Consider the following 11,359-nt stretch of genomic DNA (forward strand, 5'->3'; position numbering starts at 1 on the left):
GCGACGTCGCTGCTGCTGGAAAAAGATTCCACAAGAACGGGACCAACGACAACTCAAAAGAACCGTTCAACGTGACAGAAGTACAAACCTTCCTCAAACTGCAGCAGATTTCAATGCTGGGCCATCAACAAGTGTCAGTGTGCGAACCACTCAACGAAACATCGTCGATGCGGGCTTTCGGAGCCGAAGGCCCACTCGTCTACCCTTGATGACTGCACGACACAAAGCTCCACGCCTCTGCTAGTCCGTCAACACCGACATTGGACTGTTGATAACGGAAAACACGTTGCCTGGTCTGACGAGTCTCGTTTCAAGTTGTATCGAGTGGGTGGACTTATACGGGCTGGAGACAACCTCATGAATCCATAGGCCCTGCATGTCAGCAGGGGTCTGTTCAAGTTGGTGGAAGCTCTGTAATGGTGGGGGGCGTGTACAGTTGGAGTGATATGAGACCCCTGATACCTCTGGATACAGCTCTGACAGGTGACACGTACGTAAGCATCCTGTCTGATCACCTACATCCATTCATGTCCATTGCGCATTCCAACGGACTTGGGCAATTCCAGCAGGACACTGCGACACCCCACACGTCCAAAATTTCTACAGAGTGACTCCAGGAACACTTTTTTGAGTTTAAACGCTTCCGCTGGCTACCAAACTACCGAGACATGAACGTTACTGAGCATATCTGGGATGCCTTGGAACGTGCTGCTCAGAAGAGATCTCCACCTCCTCTTGCTCGTGCGAATTTATGGACAGCCCTTCAGGATTCACTGTGTCAATTCCCTCCAGCACTACTTCAGATGTCAGTTGAGTCCATGGTAAGTCATGTTGTGGTACTTTTGCGTGCTAGCGGGAGCTCCACACGATATTAAGCAGGTGTAGCAGTTTCCTTGGCTCATCGGTGTATATAGAATTTTCAGTCATCATACTTAGATTGAAATCAGTTAGTAAAAGGTTCACAGAAGTGACAGTATAATGCAGATCTCATCTTGTATGTGCATATTAGGCAGTGTCGTTGTCTATTCGAATAAAACCAGTGACAGACTAACTGGCCATTAAGGTATCTAAGAAGAAAACGAAGGCTGATAGGTGGCGCTAGCATTGACCACAGAAATGAAATCAAAGAGTAACTTTACACGGAAACCGTTCATAGCGGTGAACTACACGTCGCGAAAATTTTGAAAAAGGCTAACGTCAATGTTTCGTTAAAAACCAGAGGTAAATTGTACATGCAAATAAGGCATGACATAGGACAGAAACCAGAAGTACCTTTAACAAACCAGGTGAAAAAAATGAAATGATCGTATGGCATTGTCGCCCGGGTTGTCCCTCTCGGGACAGTCGGCGCCACATTGGGCGACTTGCGGCCGATGATGAGGACAACACAACACCCAGTCAACGAGTGGAGAAAACTTCCAGCGCGTCTGGGAATCGAAGTCGGGCCCAGTGCATGGGAGGCAAGCGCGTTACCACTCACCTAAGCAGGCGGACAATAATCCAGGTGATTGCGATAATTTCTATATTGGTAGGCATGATAAGGATTTCATTACTGGATATCAGGAGTACTCATATCACAGTAATGATAATGCTCTGGGACAGCATTTAAAAACGAAGAAGCATAGTTTATTACCGACAGCTGATAGATACTAAACATGGCTCCACTCTGCGGGCTGTGATTAGTGCCTGCCAGATGTAGACCCTCTAGCGCCTGAGGAATAAGGTTCTTCAGTGGAGTCTGCATGTCCCTCCCATCACAATGGTAAATACACTCTACTAGGAAATGGACATGGCCACTCTCAAGAAGTCCATGCAGAGAACGCATATGGCCTGGCTCTGTGGCGAGCGGTTCTAGGCACTTCAGTTTGGAACCACGCGACCGCTACGGTCACAGGTTAGAGTCCTGCCTCGGGCATGGATGTATGTGATGTCCTTAGGTTAGTTAAGTTCAAGTAGTTCTAAGTTCTAGGGGCTGATGGTCTCAGATGTTAAGTCCCATAGTGCTCAGAGCCGAGAGAGCGCAAGGCGTATCTATGCCAAAGTAGAAGCTCTACACGACTTCGTCACTGGCTTACAAAACATTAGCACAACACCTCCTCGACACCGGCACTGACACCCTGCTCCTCTCGCCATCTTGAGGATTCCGACTCTGACCATGGCTAACGACAGTGCTGTTATGGCCACTAATGACTTGACCACTTGATGGATATCGACCATCGTCAGCACCACTGTCGATAAGTAATGTAGTTCGTAGTTATGTTCTCTCTTGCCTGTAAGCTGAACTTCTACTGTCGGAGGGTGGCAGCGCCACACCTTCAAAGTGCACTCCACTAATGTCATTGGAATGACATCGTTGTCGAATGGAACAGTTGTACCATCCACCAAAACAGTAAGACAGTGAGCCACTGGTGAAGCTGTATTTCAACCTCCCACAAAAAAAGAAAAAGAAACGAATAGATCATATTGAGGGTTGGACCCCCTCACTTCCAAATCAGAGGACTACACCGTCTCGGCTACTCTCAGGGTGCAAACGACGCATTTGAAGAGCCGCCGTCCGCCGCCACCACCACCCAATGCTCGCCGCTGCCACCCAGTGCTCGCTGCCATCGATGCTACCACCACCTGTTCCTCGTCGTCACGGCCCCCCGTTCTAGTTCGTTTCCCACTTCAGCGACTCCTGTCGCCAGTAGACAACGCCATCATATAAACCTCCCTTCTCCTGCACCCATCATTACCTCATGGAGTGCCTCCTCTGGGCTTAACCTGTCTGCTCCACCTCCCAGCCCACACCCACAAGAAAACCTCCCAAGCGTCCAAGTGCCAACCTCCACCCCCCTTCTCTAAAAAAACCACCATCCACCACTCTTCCTTCTGATTTCCCCCCCATCGACACCACCCCTCCTCCCACCTCCCCAGCCCCTGCCCTGTATACCTTCATCCTTGCCAACCCCAATCCTAAATTTCTAAATGCCCACACCCTCATTTTTGAAATCCATAAATTCATCCCCAGTGCCTCCATTACCCAACTTATCCCCTGCAGCCACCTCAAGCATCTCTTTTTTCCAGCCACAACAGCTACTCAATGACCCAACTGAACAACTTCTCCTCAGCGTCTTTTTTCCCTCCCCACCTTTGCCACTACCAAAATCTGTCCCACACCTCCTCTCCCCTACGACTTCATTTCTGATGTTGACCGTACCTTGTCCATCTATGTGACTGCCGCTGACCTCAACATCCACAGCCACGACCCTGCCACCCTTTGGTGGTGGCATCAGTTCCTTGGTGACATGGTGACCTTGTTCCTCTCCCACAACACAACCATCCTGAAAGTAACTCCACCAAGGACGTTATCCTCGCTTCCCCCAACTGCCTTGGTCGTTTCCCCACGGACGTCTTCGATCCCATTGGCAGTGACCAGCTCGCCATCCTTCTCACCATCTCCTATGCCCATGGCTCCCCTCCAGCCCCCCCCCCCCCCTGCTGCACCTTTGAAGTCCGTCCATGACTACTGCTGTGCTGACTGGGATGCCTACTGGGAATCCATTGCCTCACTGGTCGAAAGCCATGCCCCCCTTACCTTCCACTGACCTGCTGACAACACCCAAGCCTCTTCTTTCCTCCAGAAGACCATCACTGACGCCGTGTAGGACCACATTCATACCAAACTCATCCACCCTCACCACCCTACACTTTCTCCACAGTCCATCCTTCTTCACCTTGAATCCTGCAGGCTCTACAGCTCCTTCCTCCGCACTCATGACCAAGATATACTCCTCTGTCACTGGAAATTAATACAACACATCCGGAACCCCTTTACAGGAAAGAAATGCTTGGACTGGCGCCAGACATGAACACATCTCAATTCCACCCTCCCTGTCAACTCCTTCAAGTACTAGTCACCTTCCACCACTTTACTGGTAGCCATCCCACCTTGCATTACCCTCTTCTCCACAACAACTGCCCCTTCCCTGACAACCTCAATAAGGCTAACCATTTTGCTTCCCACCCCTATCTGAGGTGATCTCCATTCCGGACAATCCCCATTTTGATTACTCCCTCGTCCCCACCATCCTGGACAACACTGATACCTCTGTCCCACCACTCGCCCTAGTTTCCAGTACTTGGATCAGTTAATTCCTCTCAGACAAACACTCTCATCACTGCACATGACACCACACTCGTCCTCTGCTCCAAACACAACGCCACCCCTGGTGTCACCTACCACCACCTCAAGGAAGCCTTCCCAAACTTCCTGGCTGCCCTTTCTATGTTCTCCTTTCCACTGGATTTTACCCCGACCTGTGGAAGACTTCCCATGTCCTGCTGTTCCATAAATCCAACAAACCCCCCACTGACACCTCTTTGTATCATCCCATCTGCCTCACCTCTGTGCCCAGTAAGGTCATTGTGTCCATCCTCTCTCTCTGCATTCACCACCACCTTAACCAGCACCACCTCGTTCCCCTTAACCAGTCTGGCTTATGGCCCTCCTTCTCAGCTGACGACCAACTGCTTAACCTTATCAATCTTCTTTCCCTCCAACTTAACTCCTGTCACTCCGCTATCTTTGTTTCCCTCAACCTACAGAATGCCTATGACCATGTCTGGCATCTCGAGCTCCTCTTAAAACTCCAGACCTATGCTCTCCCCATCAATTTCGTCCATCTCGTAGCTTCCTTCATCTTCCATTGTCCCTCCTATGTCACTATCCACAATTCCAGCTCCCATACTTTCTATCATAGCGCTGGTGTACCCCAAGGCTCCACCCTTTCCCCTCTCCTCTATCTCCTGTATGTTACCGATATGCTCAAACCTCCCCCACCTGTTCACCTCTCCCTGATGACACCGCCTTCCTGGACCTTTATACTACCTTTCAACAGTCCCAACTTACCCTTCAAACCCACCTCGACCAGTTCACCGCCTGGAGTAGGCAGTGGCTCTTTTGCATCAACCCTTCCAAGACCCAGGCAATCATCATAGGTCATACCAACCACTCCTTCCAGCTCCACGATTTTTACCTTCCCATTTTGGTCATCTTATCCACGTCACTCCTACCCTGAAATACCTTGGAATAAATATAGGAATAAACGACCACTGCAATTACCCTCCCACCTGCCCCCATTGTAAATCCCACCATTTTCTCAAGCAATGTCCTAACCTCGCTTCCCATTCCCTCATGTAATACCTGTAACTTGCCCCACCCAACCTATTGTTCCAAAGTACAAGTCTCAACCTCCACCTTCCAAACCGGAGCTGACAGTTCCCATCAAACCTACTGACAACCCTCTCTGGCTCAACAACTCCCTCTGTTAATCTTCCACAGCTGAAGACATCATCCATTTTTATGACCATAGTTCTTCGAAACACCCACCCTTTCCAGAGGCCACACACCCACAATAACTTCCCTTGCTGCCTACTACCTCTTCCACCTCTACATTCAGGTCACCTATTCCTGCAACCAGGTCCACTTCCTCTTCAAGCACCTCAGCACCCTAGTTTAAGCCTGTTCCAGTCACCTACCCCCACCACCCTTCTGTCCCTATCCATGGTGCAACAGCAATATAATATCCAATTACACAATACCTACTCCTTTTTAGCCAACAAACACCTCTTCAAGCAAACCCCCCTCAAAACCACACTGATGCTTTCATCATGCATGAAACCTTCCTCCAACCTCACGATGCTATCCGCACTTCACTATTCATCCTTCACCAAACCTACAACCCAGTCCCCGTGGTCTGTGGTGGAGCTGCTACTGGCCATCACAAGAACTTCCTACTGAACATCTTATTCTCCTCAAAACCATAACTTTTACCTGTGCTATTCTCTTTGTCTGACCCCATTATCCCATTACCTACGACTTCCTTAGCCACACAGGCCATATTTATCCAATCTATATTATTTCCGCTGACCTTAACATCGATAGCCAGGTCCATGCTCAACTCTAGCAGTGGCATCAGTTTACTGACTCTGTCCATGCTGATATGGTCCCTCTCCCACTGCTTCTCACCCTGAATGCAATTCCACTCCTGGTGTTATCCTCATCTCTCCTAACCTCCTTGAGCACATTACTGCAGCAGTCCTCAGTCTCATCTGAAGCGATTTTCTCCCTGTCCTACTCATTTCCAGAACACCAACAACTACAACGACACATCCGGATTCTTCTGAACCCAAAGAAATGCCGCGTTTGGCGCCAAACATGCACAAACCTCAACGTCATACTGCCCATAAACTATTCCAGGTACTGAAATGCATTTCACTGTCTTATTGGCAACAACCTTTCCCCCTCCTATCCCCTCCTGCATGATAACCACCCTCTCCATTACAACCTAAGCAAAGCTAAGCACTTTTCATCGTACCTTTCTGGCAGCTTCACCATCCCAGACGACCATCACGTCGGTTACTCCTTATTCCCAACAGTCCATGAGCATTCCTAAACCTCCCTCCCACCTCTCAATCCTATCTTCCAGTACCTTGACAACATCCTACAGACAGAACTCAATACACAAGACATTCAACAGATACTCCATCACAAACGGAACTCTGCTCATGATCACAACTAGATAACCTACACACACCTGAAAGAATCCCCCTCTTCTTCCTAGAAATCCTAGCTACCCTTTATAATATAATATTTCACACAGGTTTATATCCTAAAACGTGGGATACCTCTCGAATCCTCCTCTTCCCCAAAACTAATAAACCTACCAATGACATCTCCTCCTACTGTCTCATCAGCTGCAACCTCAGAGTTTAGCAAGGTTTTTGAGTCAATCCTATCCCACTGTATCCATAAATACCTCCAACAACACCTAACCATTCCTGTCCATCATTGTGGCTTCTGTCCCAACTTCTCCTCTGATGAACGGGTCCTTTAGCTTACTCATCTCCTATTCCACCTAATCAATAACCGCAAATCCACCATTTTTGTCTCCCTCGATTTCGAAAAAGCATGTGACCATGTATGGTTTTATGGGCTGCTCTTTAAGCTCCAGACCTATGCACTTCCCATAAATTATATCCTTTCTCTCTAACCACCCATCTAATATCACCATCAACAAAACAAACTCCTGTATCTTCTGTCCCAATGAAGATGTGCCCCAAGGTTCCGTCCTCGCTCCTCTCTGTATGTCCTCTACACTGCCAATATGCCAAAGTCCCTTTCCCCATTCATTTCCCACATTATCTCAGTGTCACTGCATTCCTCGCCCTTTACTTTACGCGCCAGAAAGCCCAACGTTCCCGCCAGCTACAGCTCAACCAGTTCACGTCCTGGTGCAACCATATCCAAACCCCGGCAATAATTGTAGGCCATACCATATACAGCTTCTTTCCCCATGACTTTTACCTTACTATTTATGACTGCCCTATCCAGTTAACTAACACAGTAAAATACCTTGGACTAACAAATGATTGCTGACTAACATGGAAGCCCCATCTACTAATAATTCAACAGTCAGCCAATAATAGATTAAAATTACTCAAACAGAACAATGGGATTGAACCCTTCCACAATCTTCCACACCTATAACACCTGATCAGAGACATCCGCTGCTAAAAAAATAAGGCATGGACTTCCGCTTCCCCTCCTTTTATCACGCTCTATAGATCCTTGAACGCAATGCACTCCATCTAGCCGTTAAAAGTTGCTTACCATACCCCACCAAAATCCTCTATCACTCTATAAAATTCCCCTCAGTCCTCGTCCATTTTGAACACCTCCCAATATCCTATGTTACCCGTAAACTCGACACTACCCACTTCCTGGTTTTGCCCCTGCTGACTGCTCCTGGTACTGTCGTGCTTATAGTACCGCATTACTCCAACACTACAGCTTCACTCTCGCCACATCCTCTCCCAATGAAATTTTAATGGCCCTCCCTGACACGACCACGAGATCTGTCTTGATATATTCTTCTTCACCCACATCCTAAAGTTTAGTCCAGAATGGTATTTCCCTGTACTCTCCTTGATTTCTCCTCCAAATACCTGCCCACACAAACACCCTGTAATGCATAACCCCAACTCCCATATTCCCATGATCATCCTCTTCCTGGCAGTCTTGGCCCACTGACCATTTCACTCATGGGTGTCTCTATTGTAATGATCAACACACCTGTTTTTCATCTTTTAACTTACGCAAATGTTCCTCTGTCTCCTATATTCTGTGAAAAATTCATTTGTCATTACATATGTGTCAATATTTTACTTGTTCAACAAAACCACCTTTTATCTATTTTAAATTATACAACTGAATCTACGTGTTTTTATTATGTGAAGCATCCACTTTGTCCAATTTTATATTTTTAAGCACTTTACTTTCATATGGCTTAAGAGTGGTGACTTGAATCAACTGGCAGCACACTCCCTGGCCATATGGAGTGAGGGGAATGAAGTGAGAATAAAGGAAAAAATCTTGACTAGTAAACAGCCCAGTATTACAAGTACATTACACCATGGTTAAATTTATGAACATTTGCGGTTCATTATCATTCCCAAGAGCTTATTTTTTGTTATATATTTTTGCATTTCCTTACTGTTATACACATTCGCATTACAAGGCACGTAACATGTACAAATAGTATCCCTTACTTCCAAAAAATGGTAGGATCACCTTTTCAGCATTATACATCCAAACATTTCTAACAACTAACGGTCATATCTCTGCATCCTCAACAAAGATAAGCACTGATTTTTTCCGAGTTCTCACGCATCTGCTTCAAGCTAGAGTGTTATGTAGCCCAGTTGGATGGTTGGTTTTGGGGAGGGAGACCAGACAGCGATGTCATCGGTCTCATCGAATTAGGGAAGGACGGGGAAGGAAGTTGGCCGTGCCCTTTGAAAGGAACCGTCTCGGCATTTGCTTCGAGCGATTTAGGAAAATCACGGAAAACCTAAATCAGGATGGCCGGACGCGGGATTGACCCGTCGTCCTCCCGAATGCGAGTCCAGTGTTTAACCACTGCGCCACCTCGCTCGGTGTAGCCCAGTATTATACTAATACGGTTCTTAATCAAATATTTTTACCTCTTTTCAATTGTAATATTAGCTTGTATTTTAATTCAAGTTGTTGCCACTTACCTAGAATTGCCTAAATGATTCTAATGTATGTCAGCTATTATTATTGTTTATTGTAATCTGACTACAGTTGGTCAGCCGGCCGCGGTGGTCTCGCGGTTCTAGGCGCGCAGTCCGGAACCGTGCGACTGCTACGGTCGCAGGTTCGAATCCTGCCTCGGGCATGGATGTGTGTGATGTCCTTAGGTTTGTTAGGTTTAAGTAGTTCTAAGTTCTAGGGGACTAATGACCACAGCAGTTGAGTCCTATAGTGCTCAGAGCCATTTGAACCATTTTGAACTACAGTTGGTCATACTTATCTTCATTTTAACTTGTGATGGTTGCAAACTTACAACAGCTAGATTGTCATTAGGGTGGATTTATATTATCATGCTTTCAAAAAATTAAATCCTTATAATTGTAATATTAGCTTCTATTTTATTTCGTGTTGTTGGCACTCATCTACACTTACTTAATGATTTCGCCGTATGCCATTTATTACATGTTCGACTATTTTAATATGTCTACATATTGATGTGACATTTTAGCTAGTGATGATTGTAAATATACTCTTTCATAACTTTTATTTTATTTTGTGATCTATACTGGATTTATGTTGAAATTTTACTACACCAATTAATGGTTGCAAATATGTTTTCTGTTTTTTTATGGACTAAAAGGTATATCTGTTACACTGGTGATGATGTTATCTTACGATGCACAATTCCTGGTATGTAAAAAATTTCATCTAATGTATGAGTTTCTTCTCTATATATGTAGCATAAGTGCATGTGCATTAAGTTGTCCATGATTTTGACATGTAGTTCACCGCAATGTATAGTTCTTTGTAAAGTTACTCTTTGGTTTCATTCCTACAGGCAATGGTATCACCACATACCGGTCCCCATTTACTTCTTAGTTATCTTAACTGCCACTATCAGTCTGGCATTGGTTTTCTTCGAACAGACAATGAGATATCAAATATGCCTATGTGAGATGAGAACTTTATTATATTCACTCTGTGTATTCACTTTCGTGAGTCTTTTACTGAAGTCTTATTTAAAAGTGAGTATGATGTTAATTCAAAATTCTATACATGGATCACTAATCTGCATACTTACCTTAGTATGTGTGTATTTGCCATCGCTAAATCTTTTGTACACTTAATCGCAAAGCTTTGTCTGATATTGAACTTTTTAAACGTGTAACAACAAATAATTGTGCGATCAATGCCTTTCCCTATTTCAAAGTTACATCAAATCTGAATGGTTGCCTGCCTCTACCATAGATGTATTACTCCATCAAGTGATGATATTCAAGAGTTAAATAGCTATTGGCGTTAGGTACAAGCACTATTATTTTAACTTGCTCTGCTTTGTGGGATTTAAATTATTTATTAGTATTGTGAAACTTCATTTTAAATACATTTCTGGGCATGGGCAATGCATTGTGCAATCCCATGAAACTTTGAAGAGCCGCCCGCTTTTGTGAACTGTTTATTGCACGTTGGTTAAACACAGTCTGTTTGTATGTTTAAGAAGTACCAGTGACTGTGCTATTTAGCCAGTGTTCTGTAGAACGACACGTACAGTACTGTGAACTGGTGTCGTGTTTGAGTCCTGCACACTCATGGTTGATTGTAAAAAGAAGGCAATTGGACACCATCTGGCAGTTATAATTTCACTACGACATGAGTTAATATAACCACAGTAATGTCTTCCACACTGAAAAACAATATTGAGGTAGACTTGGCGAGGGGTAATAGATGATAACAAACTGCATATGTTCCCATGTAAGGCTGAAGTGGTTGTCTTTTTCCCTTTGCTCTGAACTGTTATCCTGACTTGTTTATGGAACAGATTATCAGGAGCTGTCGCTATAAACCACTAGAGCCGGTGAAGTGCCTATTTGCAGTGCAAATTTTTCAAACTAGTGGTCGGATCTGAGAATCTTTTTGAAAGTAGCTGGACTGCTACAGTGCAATCATTAGTTGTATAAGAGTAGCGACAATTTTAACCCTGCTCGGGGGGTAAACGGAAGACTAGCGATCCATTATACTGTGACTCAATATTATGGCAATGTAGAGGATTAATCCGGTTTGGCAATAAACGTATCCGCGTAAATCTACGGATCAGTGCTTACTGTTAGTTGTCTCTCGCATCACACATCGCCAACAGTGCTATGGTTCTGTGGCCGAGCAGTTCTAGGCGCTTCAGTCTGGAACCGCGTGACCGCTACGGTCGCAGGTTCGAATCCTGCCTCGGGAATGGATGTGTGATGTCCTTAGGTTAGTTAAGTTTAG

This window comes from Schistocerca gregaria, chromosome 4 (genome assembly GCF_023897955.1).
Source record: "Schistocerca gregaria isolate iqSchGreg1 chromosome 4, iqSchGreg1.2, whole genome shotgun sequence".
In the NCBI taxonomy this organism is placed as follows: Eukaryota; Metazoa; Arthropoda; class Insecta; order Orthoptera; family Acrididae; genus Schistocerca; species Schistocerca gregaria.